Genomic DNA, 16,638 nt, shown 5'->3' on the forward strand with positions numbered 1-16,638 from the left:
GATAACAGTGCATCTGCGATGGATGGCGGGAATGATGTCATCGTGAAAAATGCAGACTCGGAGACATGCTCATTCAACTCGTTTTAAAGTACAACGTTTTCAAATCCATCATATATATTTGCACATTGGTGCAAAAAGAGGAAAGAGGTTTCAGAAATGCATTTGCTGTAATCTAGAGATTGCTTTAAATGTGCTCTTATTCCATGACAAAGCATAAATAAGTAAAAGAAAAGGATGTGAATACTTTTGCAACTCCCTGTGCATAGCACTAAAATGTGTGCATGCTATTGGAAACACTCTGCAGAAGACCAGCCTCTAAGACGCGGCTTTTGATCAGCTGCATTTAGGAGGCAGCAAAAATCAAACTGAGATATGCTGTCAGAATAAAGGAAAATTTGTATTCCTCCTCGTTAAAATGCCTCCTGCTTTCTCGCAAAGTTTTCTTCACAGAGACCAGAGGAGGTTCAGCAAGTGAAGTCTGAGTCATTGCGGCCTTTAAAGATCTGTCCACCTCTCCCAGATGTCTTGTATGAGTGCAGTGAGCAATGGGGAGAGCGTGATGATGTTATGGGATTTATTTTTATAGAACCACAGTATGAGGACACTTGCGTCTGTGTTGCCATGAAATATTCAACCTCCATCTGCGTTGTTGGACGATGCGGATTATTTTTTTTATTTTCCGAGAAGAAATTTTTGCAAAAGCAGGAGATGCGATTTTTTTTCATGCAGCAGATTAAAGGCTTGTTGCACCTTGTTGCAGCTGCCAACGTTCAAAGGGAACTGTTTTAAATCATGGCCACGCTAGACACCTTTACAGTCGTCATCATGCACACACTTACTCCGAGGGTGAATTTGTTCCTTCTCTGCATTAAAGGCTTTGCTAGGCTTGCGTCCTGCCAGGGCTTTCTCTGAGGACCCACACTCAGCTGGTTTAGGACCACCAGGAAAGTAGGTGATGAAAACTGCCAAGGAGGAGAAGAAGTTGCCAGATTTACCAGCATCTCGGCTCAATGTCACAGCCTTGCAAAAGCCCTCACTGACAGCACGCCCCTATACAGGTATTTTTTAACACCTCACTTCAGACTGAAGTCATTTATTTTCCAGTTTTTCAAAACACAGTCTGAAGACACCAGCGTCATGCTTCAGCACTGCATTACTCTGGGATCTGACACCAGCTGTGGATAGGTGGAATTGCTTAAAAAATAGGAACAGTCAGAAAGTAAGCTCGTGGGGAAAGCTCTTGTTTTCTTTTGCATCATTAAGCTGGAATACATGGTTGCTACCACAGAGCCCCGCGTCTACAATTTTTGGCATTATCCTTAAAGTGTGCATCACTTTTTTCCAACAAATCAACAGCCGAAGTGGCTCGGCTAAGTGAGAATTAAAACTAGCAGTCACAGCCAACAGTCAGACTGAATTAAATCATACCAATGTGGGTTCCAGTTATGACTCCTCAATCCTGTCTCCTCACTTAGTCAAGACCAGAAATGCTCAGATAATATAGGGTTACCTCCAGCTAAAGCTCTACCCAGTGGAACAAATTTGCTCACATATGTATCCACTCAGTAGTATTAAGCACTTATATGTATTGCCGCACTAGTTTATAGATTTCTGGTCTGTAAGCCTCAAATAAATCCATGTTTCAGATTTGTCACAGAAGCGCTTGACATGCTGAGCAGGTAAGAGGCTAATAATTTGTTTGAAGAAGAATGCATGGATGTTCTGCCAAGTTGTACATTTTTTAAAAAGAAAGATTGCTTTTCAAAGTTTGCGTTTCAAACTGTCCATGTAATAGCCCCGCTTTTTTTTTTTTTTCTTTGCTTAAGTTGGACTTTTGACCTTTATGGCTGCATTGCGTTACATCAATTGGTTTTATTCAAGCTCATTCAGACCAGAAGGTGACGTGTATTTCTTTTTCCTTCATAAATCTAGTTGAGAATATGAAATTTAACACACTTCTTGCTTGAGCATATTGAAATAAATAACTGACAACTTCAGAACAACTTTATTATCTGCCAAGTGATTGAAACATAGAGATGGTGGTTTCTGTTTTCAGTAATGGCAAGTCTAAGAGTGGCTGCTTAAAATTTACTCTATCAAGCATCTGGCAGACAGACTGAATTTTTTTCTACACAAAACTTCTAGATCTTCTCAATTGTTAGACGTTTCATTTGAATCTTCCCATCACATAAAAAAAAAAGAATGCTTGTTAGTTTTCAGCTAATTCTAGAGGCTCCAAACACTTTCCCATGACAAAACAAGTTTGGTTTAGTCTGTCCACCATGTTTTAGATCTTCTTTAAAGGTGTCCACCAAATTGGTTGTGCTGGAATAAACAATTAACTGGTTGTTGTGTCCTTGCTTTACTACATATCCTTGTGAAGGAATCCTTGTTATTTTCTACATTATCTAGTACTGGAAAAACAATCCAAGACTAAAAGTCTGTGTTCTTTCTCACACCTCCTGCTTAAAATCTAATAAGTGAGAAAAATTATGAAGCCCCAACTTCACAGTCTGTTTTCATCCTGAAAATCATAACAACGTTTGCCCTTCTGCTTCTTGGGAGGTTTCTGTCCTCCCTTCACCCGCCTTCTGGAAATCTGTGACACCACTTGACCGGTGTGCTGTCCTCTGCTAATTCCCCACTTGCCACTGTCCCACACACACACAGGAAGCTTCATGTCAGAAATGAGTCAGAGTTTGTCTACCAACCTCATTGGGTAAGTGAAAACACAAAAAGAATAGTGGTATTTCACCAGAAGCCATAGTCTCCCCCTTTTTCTACACCCCTCATGACTCTTCTATACTGTGATAACTGAATTCCTAAACGTGTTGTATGAGCTAGAGGAGTCGATATAAGTTTTTGTTGAGAACCATGTGCTAAACCTAAGAGTAGCAGACTTTCATTCTAGGTGTTTCACACTTTGCTTTCAGCCACTAAGGTGCATGCTAAAGCTCATAAAGTAAATATGCCAACAAAACCTCAAGCAAATATAATATGTTGAGGTTCCCAAGCATGACATCCTTCTCTCCACCACTGTGATTTAAGATGATCCATCCTTGACCTCAACAACCAGGATTGGGGCAATGGGGGAGACCTGGAGGAGTCTAAACCATACTTGGAAACAAGCCCAACTTTGTAATAAGAATTTGGAAACAACTCTGGCTTCGGTGTGCAAGAATCTGATAGCTTCTCAATGAGTATCCAAAGCCCTGCAATACTCCCCAGGAAATGCCTTGGGTGACAATGTTGCAGGCTTTCTCCAGATTGACAAAATATGTTTGGACTGGACCACCAAACTCCCGGTTCCCTTAAGGCCTCTTTGAGCTGAAAAATATGGCTTACTGTTCCATGACAAAAATAAAAGTAGCCTCTTCCTCTAGAGGATCTAGAGCTCATCAGGAGGCGTCTTTCTAATATCCTGCAGTAAAAAATAAAAATGCAAACTCCCCTTTCTCTAAAACTGTGACTAACACCTCGGGCTACGTTTTCACAAATGCTTTGCTTCCTTTGCAAACACCAACGTACTGACTTGCCTCCCCCAAAAGCCTTTAAATGATGATGATGGACTGAGATTTTTGATGTCTGTATTCCTCTGGTCAAGAATTAGTCAGTCCTTATCACCAAACACCAAGCACAGCTTAAATAACTGTCAGTTTGCTTGTCTTGAATCTCTAAGTCTGACAAATGGCTTTGTATTTTTTTCCCAAACTGATGTATGATAAGTTACTGACAGTCCTGTAACAAAAAAAATAAATAAGGGAAAACTTAGGTTAATCCCTTTTTGCATATGTTTCAGATCAAACAGTGTTTGTCTTCTATTATAAGATGATGATTTTTACAACTTTGTTTCTCATCTGTTCTGAAGCAGTTGGGATATGATCCATTGATATCTGATGTAGCTTTGCCTGCTTCATGTTGACAGGTTCTTTTCAAGTGACTTCTTAATTGTGCAGTTCTAGTCATAGTCACGCTTGAATAAAGTTGGAAACTAAACTTACTTTTACAAACAATATGGTTTATAACTGTAAATTCATGTTTAATTAAGGATTTGTTTACTTCAGCAAATTCCCTTTTTGTTTTTTAGAGCCTGTGATCCTTCGTAAATGAATTCATCATTTGAAAACTGTTTTTGCTCAAGTTATTACCGGACGTTCAAGTCTCACTAAAAGCAAATAGAGACCAAATCCATGAGGTGACAATTTTAAAAAAATTTTCCACAGTGCTCTTACTCGTAAATCCATAGGTTACATTTCCAAACGTGCATTTCCCTGTTTTCTTTTTTTGGTATTTTTTAACTGAAATGAACTTTACCCCCGAGGTTACTTGCAGACTGTAATCTCTCCCAGCTTTCATCAGGTGAGAGGTGAGGTATACTCTGGACTAATCAACAGTCCTTAACATTTGAGTCTATCAAGGGAAATATAATTAAATCTGAACTACACTTCTCAAAGTTTGACAGCAGGGGGCTTTCTATTCTGAAAGGCAAAGTAATGATATCATTGCTGGCTTCCACATGCATATGTAAAATAACCAAAAAATATATGTATATATTATTTTTTAAATAAAAACATGGCAACATAGAATGTATAAGGAAATCTTACCATGAAGTGTTTGGATTCATCCGCTTTGAATTTGTGTTCCCTGACTGTACCAGAGCGTGTAAAAGTCTGCCTGATTTACTGATTGTTAGAGAAGTCTTGACCTGTGACCTTTACAGACAGCCAGTGGCAGTAAAACACACTCCCCATATGTAACCCACCTCCTTCAGCTAATGAAGCCCATAAACTAGACTGTTTGACAAGCAGCAAACACAGCTGAGAGAGCAGGTCGTTTTAATCGGGCCCCTGGAGGGAGACCTGCACCTTCGGGGAGGAGACCCCGGGACACTCAGACATTCATCAGGCACGACAGGGAGGCCCGGGGCCATGTGCGTGGTTTGAGCAGCCAACGTCCCCAAGGTCCTCCAGCAGCACAGGTGTGTGTTGAGGTCTAAAGGGGGACGAGGTCAGAGTCAGGCTTTGCAGCAAGTGACTGGACTGCAAATGGTTCCTGCTGTTTGATTTTTCATATGAGTCATCTTGAGAGAGAAAGAGGTTATGTCATCCCTTGTTGTAATCACTAACTGGTGTGGTTCAAACAGCTGTGAATGTGTCTGGTCTGTTTATTCTTTGTGTTTAAATGACTTGCCACAATTTTGACTGATTAGAGCGTTGAGATAAAATCATAATTTACCTTTGATTTTTTTCCTTTCAGAAGCGTCTTTTGGCCTTCTGTAAAGTAAAAACTCTTGCTCCTTTTTTAATCCAAACGTTTCAGATTTTAACATGAAAGCAGAAAAACTTAGGTTAATCCCAATATTATGATGCATCGATCTGCTTTGCATGGTGCATGAAAATCATTTGCTTGATGCATTAAAAATGTAAAATAAATAACATGAACCTTCCATTGGAAAAGAAAGCAACAGATGCTGAAACACTCCAGGAACAAGCTTGCCAGTCAAGGGTTTAGCTGAATGATTCCCTGGCCATTTTTCCCCCTGATCATGCAAGGAAAATAAAGTCTCCCCTTGGCTGCAGATTAAGGATAGATGGAGAGGAGGGAAAAGAGGGGAGGGATCAACCTTGCTGATGCCTTTTCATCATAATTTATACTCCATCTGCTGACTCAATCAGCACCTCAGAGACACCCAGCTCGATTTATCCTTCCTAATGGATATCACAGCACATCTCGGTGATTACAATTAGCAGGAATACACTTAGCACATCTATCTTACTCGTCCTGACTTTGCGTTTCCCACTCTTGAACCTGAACTGCAAGATTAGAGATGGGTCAGACAGCACAATTATCCTCAAGCTGCTGCTGCTTCTACGATCCAAAAGGACATTAACCTCTTAGTTTTTTTTTTCTGTCCCTTCAGTGAGCTTAACTGTGACCTGTTTGGATCATATTCTGTTGTTATTCACCAGAGGATGCACAGCATTAATTGTGCAAATATTATTCTTTCCACCTCATTTTTTGACCTGTAACATTCGGTCAAATGTCTGCAAAGTGTGGTGCTCATGGTGGCTTGCAAAAGTATTAATACCCTTTTTCCGTTTGTTAGATGACATCCACAAATGCTGCTGTCTTTTGTTGAGATTAAAAATTTGTAATTAATATTTGTAAATAGATAATTAATAATCAGCAATAGGCTTATAGAAGCCATGGATATTAGTTCCATAAAAAAAAAACAATATGTGTTTTTGAAGTCTTACCACAGATTCTTAATTAGCTGTAGGTCTGAACTTTGACGGCACCATTATAACGTAGATCATTCATTGTGATTCTGGCTCGGTGTTTGGGGTTTCCCCTCTGCTTTCTTGTAAAACAACCTCCCCACAGTATGATACCACAACCGCCTTACAGAGGGTATGGTACTTTTTTGGGGTGGTTTGAACCTCCAAGCGTAGCATTTCACATGTCCTGAGATTTTCTATGTCTGGGATTTTGTGTTATGACCTAACCTTGCTGTAAACTTCTCCACAACTTCATCCACTTACTTGTTTTTGTCCATAGGGTGAGTGGTGTTGTTTGGATTTGTGAGTAATTTAATCACAGTATAAATTCAGTCATGACACGATGGGAATAAAGCTTACCTCAGCTAAGATTGGTCAAACAATGTGAACTTTTTGGGGGTGTTTGGGGATTTAGCAGAAATTTAACTTTAAGCAATTCAGTCGCACCAAAAATATTTTGATTGAGGTGGTTTGAAAGGAAAACTTTCTCCCAGTGGAGCTCAGTAGCACAACTGGAGACCAAGTTTTATGATTTACTGTACAATAAAGTTCCTTAGTTGACGTTTATTGTACAAAACTTTTATTGCACGGAAATTTATGGATGTACAAACCAGTGACAACCATGCGATAAGTTGCATGCTCATCACTTATATTGGTCTATATAAAACGGCTAAAAACAGTGCGGTGTGCACTTTGCATCAGTAAGCGTGAGTGTTACTTTCAACCCTGCTGCACTACATTCCAGAGGCCGTACATAGGTTCACCACCATCTTTCTTCTAAGACCTGAAGTGCCCTGTTCTTCCGGCTCCTTCGAGAGAGTGGTCAGTCATACAGTCCAAGCTTAAACAACCAGTCATTTTTTGCTTCATTTTGTGTGCATGTTTCATGTGATGCCTTCTCCAGAACTCATGGAATAGCAGCGAAATTATTTACTTCACTTTTTTTCATTTAACTATGGGTGGTATGCAATGTGGCTTTTTTAAAATTTTGAAATCATAACCTTTTAAAACATTTTTCTTTTTTTTTTAAACCAGTTTATGTATGAAAACAGCCAGGTTGATGCACACTAAAGACGAAGACATTAACACAAAATTGATGTGTTTGTACAGTGGAAGCAATTTTGCGCACTCTAAGAGAACAAACTCTTGGGAAAAGAGTAAATTACGTGACATATTGTTTTTTTTAAATACTTTTAGAAGGAATAAAGCAACATATGTATCAGAAAAATTTTGAAAGGTCTTGTACTTTGCCATTTTTACACAGTTTCAACAGATTTACGTCATCCGAGGCTGAATGCACCTTTAAATGGTATTTCTCAGACCCCTCCACAGTAGTTTGAATACAGTTTCACTGAAGAACAGCAAAGAATAAAGAAACATTTTATTCATCCAGAAGATTGAAGAGCTTTCAAGTAGCTTATTTTGAATTTGTTAGTTCTGAACTGGAGTTTTAATCTTATCATAGATAACAAATTTTACTTCTTTGCTCAAAGTAAGCCACCGCCCTTTTAATGCGACACTATTTTTTCAGATGTGATGACTCACACCAGAACCCATTGGGATTAAAAATTTTTCATCATAATTAACAAGTTATTTTGGTACCAGTACACATTCCTGTGGCACCCCAGATAATATCCAAACATTTGTAATTGATTGCACCCATCCTAACAAAATGTTGCCTCTTAATTGGGTGGCTTAATGCTATACCTCCTTACAGTTTTTCTAAAAGTAGTTCATGATTAAATATGTCAAATTCTTTTTTTTTGGATTAAGAAATATCCCAATTGTAAATATATTTTTGTCCATGAAATTTTCATTGTTTCATGAGACCTGTCACCTGGTAAGTATCAGAGAATTGTTTAATTTTCAAAAGCAAAACGTTGAAGATATCTGCTATTAAATTCTCCATAATTTTCACAGTATCTATAGTCCATAAAAAAAATTTACATTTAATTGTTAATATTTTGGATTTTCTGTTTAATTTTTAATTTCACTGCCTTTTGTGTTTGGATATTAACGTAAGACAAAATTATTGTTGCCCTCTTTTCTAACAGTGATTTACACTTTCTCATATTTCCAAAAAAAACACTAAACCCTGTCCCTTGTTACAAATACTGAAATATCAGAGCCGGCTGTGACAGAGTAAGTTGAAACATTTGCTTTAACATCTGCTGAGTCTTTGGTCTGTTTCCTGACAAACAGATTTTTACGACCTCAGCTCATTTGGCCCTCAAAGACGCATACCTTGCCTACGCCTTTAAAGGAATTAAGAACTTGTGTCTTTTATTGAGATCCTCATTAAATGGACTATTTGTTTGTTAAGTTATTGAATTTAATCACACTCCCCTAATCACAGCTGCAAAAGCATTTGATGAAAGAATAATTATTTGCATGTCTGACATCTGTTTGAATGTAGTGTCAGAAAACTGCAGCAGGTCGCAGCAAAGGAGCCGAAGCAAAACGTTAAGATGTGAACCAAGGTATTGAAATAATGGGGAGATGGCTCTCCACACAAACAATAAAAAATAAGAAATATATATTTTTTGATAACTTATCTTTTCTAAAATTTTACTACTGACTTCAACTGTTTTTTTTTTTTTTACTGTTTCTTTGTTACATTTGAAAACTAAATATTAAAATTAAGTTTTTGCTTTGATTTACACAGGAAGATCGTTAATATACTAGCAATTACTACAACAAATATATGGGCAAAGTTTTGTGAAAAACCTTTTAAAAAGTAATTTTAATTGCTTAATATCATACTGAGCTTGTTTGAAAACTCTAATGGTTCATTTCAGTATTTTTATGGGCAAAATATATCACACAGTGAAAAAAAAAACCTGGATAATGTTTCTTGGCACATACACAATTCCTTTGAAACAATTCCTATTTTAATTTATTTTTAAACTTTTTTAGATTGGTGCCTAGGAACTTTTTGTTAGAAATCCACAACATGAGGTAAAGGTATAATATGAAGGTATAATTACTCTGCATAAGGTTTTCCGAAGAGCAGATTGATAATTAAAATATTGAATTAATCACATGTGTAACTTAAAAGGGCCTGAGCACAATGAAACTTCATCCAGTCATCACCTACATTAAAGAAAAATCTTCAAACAATCTTTGAAATTGTTGAAGAAATGCTGCAAAAAGTGGCAACTTGAAGTCTGTCCAAAAACAAGCATATCCTATTGTGAAAAATTAGTTCTGAATTTATGCAAAACACTTTTAGATCATAGTTGTAGGTGTGGCAATAGAACAGCAAATTTTTTAATGTTTTGTGTCATAAAATTTTGATGGCGGTCTTATGAAGATAGATGACGTTAATGACATTTTCCAGTGTATCTTTTTAACGATACACTTAAATCTCATTACTTATATCAAAATGCATCAGCTCAGAAGCACTTGCGAGTGTTTAAAGTGCAAAAATGTTCCGTCACTATTTTTTTCTGTTTCGTGGACTCCATGTGACTGAGTGAGTGGATATTTCAGATGCAGCGCCAGGTTTGCAGTTTTCATACAGATGTGAAAAAGATCTTGACCCTCTCAGCTAACTGTTCTCTCATGTCAAGTGTCTGTTTTACTGATTTGCATGTCCATCAAAGTAGAGCGCTCTTGCTTTGGCGTGCATGTTTTTCCTGTACTTGATCTTCTGAGCCCTACACACGTTGCTTCTCTGCTTCTCTCTGGCTGCCATTAATCGTGACATGTGATACCGCAATGGGCAGCCTCACAAGAGCTCCCGCTGTCTAATAACTAAACATGGCGTCAAGCACTAAGCCTCTTCGTGGCTGTAGAACATCAGACTGATGGAAAAAATGGAGGTCAGCTTAAAGAGGATGAGACTGAGGAGGTGGAGGAGGAAGAGAGCCACTTAGGGGTTGACTGGCTGGCGACTCCGGCAGGAACAGGAGGCACCTGCACAGAGTCAGGAGACAGCCTGCCTGGAGCCCCGACAGTGACTTATAGCTGCTGCCACAAGTCCAGGGCCGTGTCCTTACTGTCACGCTGCATGATGGAGCCCAGAGAGATGCTTTGTATTCATGTCGTCTGCCTCAAAGTGCAGCATTTTAGAAGAGTTTTTTTTTTTCTGTGTTTTTGTTTTTTCATAGACATTAGGCTTTGGTAAATATTTGAGTGACATTTGGAGCTACATTTAATGGACATTGTAGTTGGAAGATCAAATCTGTGTACACCAATTTGACTAGCAAAATGTCCTCTATTGTGCTGTTTGACCTTTGACCCAAAAGGAAAGCCTGCAAATGACAATTCCCAAACACTTTTTTTTTCTTTATAGATTATCTTTAAATGCATAAGCAACTTGAGAAAACCTGACTTTTCTAAAGGTTATTTAATCAATAGGGTTTCCTTAAAATATAACATGATTATTAATTCGTGTCTAAAATTGAGTTTCGATGATAATACATGTGGCATCTCGAAACCATTTGGAAAACTTAACCAACTGGACAAAACTCATAACCTGAAGCTGGGGAGTGAAACTGAGTGGATATTAAATGTCATAGTTCAAAACTGCAGCTGCTTAATGAAGAGAGCACATAAGAAACGTCACTCATCAGTCAAACGTTTGCTTCCGCTGAGCTCTGCAGTCTGAGGGAATCCCCGGCGTGTGGAAGCAGCACTCCTGTTCTGGGTTTCTCAGCAACACAATGGCTGGCCAAAATCCTCAACGTGACAGCTCGGCTCCTCCGGAGGGCTTTGTGAAACCCCTGGAGACACTTGGAGTCTGAAGCATTTTCTTTTAATTAATCAGAGCGAGGTGAGATCAAACGCCAGACAATGTCCCTACACCAGTAGGACATTGTCTGGTCGTAACCTAGCAGACGGTTAGGATTTTCTTGCTGCATGGGGATGTTTGTTTCCTCTGATTGTGATTGGGGTTTTACTTACGTTTTTACTACAAGTGATAAATTATGAAAATTAGACACGCACGCTGGATCTTAGTCTTCCTTCTTAAACTCGCAGCTTTATTGGTCCAGATGCAGGCATTTAAAAAGCTTGGGAATCTAAAAGCAGACTCTTTCAAATTCGACACCTGTGTTTCAGTCCCTCATAAAAAAACACTGCATTTCCCTCCCAGCAGTGATTTAAGGGCACATCATATCCCCCTTAGACTCGCGCCACGGGTTTCTACGATCTGCTGACATGCTAAAAGTCATCTGTGTTTACAGGAGAATCAGAGTTGTCATGGATCCTCGGGACTTGAGATGACCTTCTGGTTTTTGCCAAAAATAACGACGCTGAAGGAGAGTGTGAGTTGATGAGGTAAATGTTTGAACATTTTGAGCTGTAGCCGACTGTTAGTCTTTTACAGTTAATAGCTGTCACTTTGCATTTTATCTACAATTAAAGTAAATTTATGCGGCCAACAGTCTAGTGTTCATGTAATTTCAAACACCTGCTCTGAATCATACGTTATCACATCAACTGTAGTATTATTAAGAAAAACTTCACTATTGATTCTTTCAATGGATTTGAAAGTATTCACACCCCTTGAACTCCTCAACATTTTTTTTCCATTGCACAGAAAAACAAATGTGTTTCATTAGGATTTTATGTAGCAGAGTAACAAAAAACAATCCATTTTTTAAAGTCAAAGTGGAATTAGATGTTACCTTTTTTATGGAATGTCATAAAGTCTTTTTTTTCACAGGTTTTGATGGCTATGATGGCCTATATTTAGCAGTTTTTTGAAGGGAAAGTGCGTTATGAGGGAGGGGAAAACATGTGGCAAATGTCATCAGGCAGAAACTCGAACTTGCGGCTCATGTCCATATAACGGGTTGCGCAGCTACACCGCCACACACTTAGACATGATTAAATTTTTTTTTGACAAATACAAATTTCATCCCTCTTTAAATATAGTGGTAGGGTCAACAGGGAGGTTTTTCTTCAGATCTATTTAGGATTTTACAACGTGGATGCAGAAATTTAACATTTTTGCCTTGCACTTAGGTCAGATTGGTTCTACCCAGTTGGGTCCCAATCAGCTACGAACATCCAGCTAGTAGATGCTGTCACAGATTTCCAAATTGATTCAGGCCTGAATATTGACTGGCTTGTTATAACATGTAAAAATGCTTTCGTCTCAACCATTGTTGTTCTGCTGTTTTTGAAGTAATCCCCACCCTGCAGGTTTTTTCCTTCTGGATTGTCCCAGGTACAGATTCATTCATCTTCCAAATGACTCTAACAAGCCTCCCTGTCTATGCTGAAAAATGTTTCCCCACAAACAAACACCGTGGTGCCAGCATCCTGTGGCGGGGATGGTTTTCTTCGGTAGAAACAAGAGGTAGACAGTGTGTTGAGGATGATGTATTGGTCAGGCAGACGTATTTTGTTCTCATCTGACCGGATAAAAGTCCTTTTTTCCACATGTTATTTCTTCCTGTCACTCCAGAATTTTCATTCAACAGATTCAATAGATTTGATCACCTGATTTACAAATCTATACAGCTCCTAACGAGTTATCATGGACCTCTTGATTTCTTCTCTGACTGCTGATAGAACTATCACCTTAGGCGGACTGCCGTGGCTCAGCAGGTTTGCAGGTGGGCTCTTTCCATTTTCCGATTTTGAAGTGAACAATTTCTCTTTGTGAGATGTTCCAAGCTTAGAAAATTGCTTAGTAAGTTCACTCCATTCACCATTGATCACAAGTTTCATATGTGAAAAACTATAAAAATCATGTATTATTGTTTTGCATTCTGTAGGTCTAGCCCAATGACATACATGAGGTGAACCTGTTTACCGACACGAAAAAGTTTGGTTTTTTATTTCTCAACTTATTTTCTGTTTTGATTAGAGTTTTAATGATTTTCCATCTTCTAACAACATCTGTGTGACTGAGGTTGTATGCACCACAGTTTCTCTTATATCAGCTGAGATGTACACTAAAACTTTGAATGAAAAACCTGTTGACATGTCTGTAGAGACGACAGAAAAGCATGTGGGACCACGACTCTCTGTTCAGTTCAGCTGGCTCACCAGCTAACAGGCTGCCATGAGGTGTTTAATGGCTGCGCGAAGTTCCCACAAGGGAATGGCTGCTGGGAACATGGATGACTCTAAGTCCCCCCCTCCCCTTCCTTACCGCTTTACAAACACAAATCCAATCCGGTGATGGATGAAGCAGGCCGGAGCCTTCCTTCTGCTTTATTTATGGAAGCAGAAAGCACTCTCCTCATCTGTCCCCGCACAGCGCAGTGAATGACATTACACGACGGAAGGGGAAGAAAGGGAGAACACATCAGACGCTGAAACGAACTAACATGCTTGTTAGAGTTCTGCTGGACACGGTGTGTCGTATGGACATTCCAAAGGAACTAGTATTCTGCTCTTTCGATCATTTTCCACACTATCCACAGGGCTCACCTAAAGCTCTGCGTGTTCTAAAAAAGAACGTGCAGAGAGAATTAAAGTGAAGCAGAAAGAAAAACTGAAAAAAATCAGCAATGCAAAACACATAACAGAAAATAAAGTGAAATGAACTGCTTTGATGGGAGTCGTGTTTTTGTTTCAACCTCACAGGATTATCAATCATTTTGCTTCTGTCGTGCTTTTAGTGGCCACACGTCGCAGAGCCAAGCTGGCCGGTTGAAATCTCGGTTATGTTTCATCATTTAATAAAGCTGAAATAACCTGAGAGCTACAAAGGCTTTTTTTGATGGGTTGCTCTTGGCTGCAGTGAGGTTAGCTGATAACATTGAGAGAATAAATCCAACATCAGTCCAAAGGATAAATGTTTTTTTCTTCTAGGGAAAGTATATATTTTACAAAAAAATAAAAATAAAGAGATTTATTATATAACTGAAATCTAGCTTTATGATATATATGTATATGTAAAGAAGAAAGATTTGAGACATAATCCCTTTATTCCAAAAAAAAAAAAAAAGATCTAACTAAGATCATCCAAAATGTCTTGGAGTTTAGATCAACTCCAAAATGATTGTGTGACAAAAAACACATCAGTGTATATCACCTTAAAGAATACCATGATGATCTAAGTTTACGCTTCTGCAGATACAAAATAATTTTGTCAAGCTGGAAAAAGTTCTGAAGTTTTGAAAAACTTCTGGCATGTTTTTTTAAGCAAAAACTTCCAAGAAGAAAATTAAAGCAACAATGTGGAGATAAATTTAACAGAAAAACTGTGTAATCACCTAATGTTATATATGTTGCCAGATCAAAGAAACTCTAACCCCGCCTAGAGTTTCGTACAATATTTTCATAACTTGTTTTTCTAAAGTAGTTATTTGAGTTCATCTAATTAAACACAGTTAATCAGTAGGAAATGTATTTTAGCACATAAAAGATTCAATGAGACCAGTCTGATGGGATTCAGTCCCTGCCTCCATCAATGTCTCATCAGCATCCAGACTGAAAGACAGTCTGAACTACACATTAAACTCATCTTTTATATTGCAGTCCCTGGAAAGAAAATCTTTGCCTGGTGATTAACGGCTGACACAGCAGCAATTTGGTTTTATTTATTGGACATAGGCTATTTTTGAGAGTGCTCCCACCCGGCCAAGTGCTGCAAAATATGATCGATTACATCATAAAAATCTCATCTCCATTGATGTAGTCATTTTTTAAAGAAGGTATTTCGACATGCTGTTGGCCAGTCGTATATCATTTAGCACTAAGAAGTGTGATTCAAACTCATTAATAGGAGAGAGGCTGTGGTTCTGCTGAGAAAGTACTGCAGAGATGTGCAACTTCAAATCCAGAGCAAACAATTCACTGTGGCTTTTCCTGTAACGAGACCGTGGTAGACGTTTACCTACTGACCTGTCACACAGTAGCCTGAGAAGGTTTTGTTATGCATTTAATTACCAAGGTCCTTTTAAACCATACATCCATAAAAGGCTTCAGTGGCATCTGTTACTCCTATCAAATCTTTTCCCATTTATACTTTTCGGTGGAGGTAGAAAACACACCATTTGCTTTGTTTTCCTTCCTGCTGAGTTTAGATGTGCTGACTAAAGCAGGGATCTCAACACACTGTGATAAGGACATAAAACGGACAGCAGATCTCGCTCTCCAAGCAACTGTAAAATTCAGGCATGTGAATTTGGCCGCCGAAAGCCGAGAGCAGAAAAACAAAGACAAGAAACTGGCGACCCTGGTATGGTGAGAAAGCGATAGCGGCACATCTCATCAGACGTCGTCAGAGTGCTGGGTAATATATGACCGCAAACAAAGAGAAGACAAGTTTACTGCCGGGCTCGGTCCCATGCTTCTTCTGATCACAGTGAGAATTTGGAGATGATACAAACGATTAATGTTTGATGAGGAACAGTTCAGACCAAAAAGTCAAAACAAGATGTAATAAAAATATTCACTTTCTCACAGATTTGATCAATGAATAACTGGAAGTAGACTTCATAACATAATAAACATGATTCTGTTCTTGTGTGCTGTACTACATAAATATGCATACATGTACAAAGCTTCCATGCTGAGATTGAACAAGCTGATGAACAAAACAACAATGGCTTGTGGTCTTTCAGCAGAGACTAAAGAGGAATCGCACAACCGCTAAATTCTGATGCTACTCTATTTTTGTTAAAATTTTGTGAAGAAGGAAGCTGTGCTGGTTTTCTTCAGAGGTTTTTATGTCGTTTTCATGTCGTTTTCACAGGCAAGAAGGTGAACAGCTTTTTCAATTAGTTTGTATTGTTTGATACAGTGCATAAAGACTTTGCAGCAAAATGGCCGTTAAAAACTTTGATCTCCTTTGGGAATACACAAGACAGTCTTTTAATATTGGCCTGGATTCTTGTTCTTTCTTTATAGACATTTTTGCCAGTCCTGACCTCAGGTCAAACTTGACCTCTGCTTGCAGGGCCTCCAACACATATCACAGACATCCACAAGTCCTCACAGCAGTTTTTCATCCTGCACAAGTAAAATAGTATTCCAACCATACTATTTTGTTTACTTATCTTGGACTTCACTGCCCTCCCTTCTGTTAGAGAACATCCCAGCTTGATAAATTTCCCTTCAGACCTTGGAAGAAGAAACAAAGTCTTTTGTGTACAACATACATCATTTTGACTTACTGTTTCTTAGTATCTGGATACTCAGGTCAAAACAAACCTTATAATTCTGATTAAATTTTTTTGCATTCATATTACTGACGTGACACTAATCCCGAGGGAATTTCTATTTTTACATAATAAGTAACCTGATTCGGATACTACAGCAAGCTCTTTGACATCTGATAAGGGCTGCAGAACAGAACTGTTCCTGATTTCTAAAACCTCCTAAACCAGGGAGATTGCGTCGATAGTCTCTCCTGAGTCGTACACCCACGGCCACATGGGTAGGAAACAAT

The sequence above is a fragment of the Poeciliopsis prolifica genome, unplaced genomic scaffold (assembly GCF_027474105.1).
Source record: "Poeciliopsis prolifica strain line A6 unplaced genomic scaffold, Auburn_PproV2 SCAFFOLD018, whole genome shotgun sequence".
NCBI classification, from domain to species: domain Eukaryota; kingdom Metazoa; phylum Chordata; class Actinopteri; order Cyprinodontiformes; family Poeciliidae; genus Poeciliopsis; species Poeciliopsis prolifica.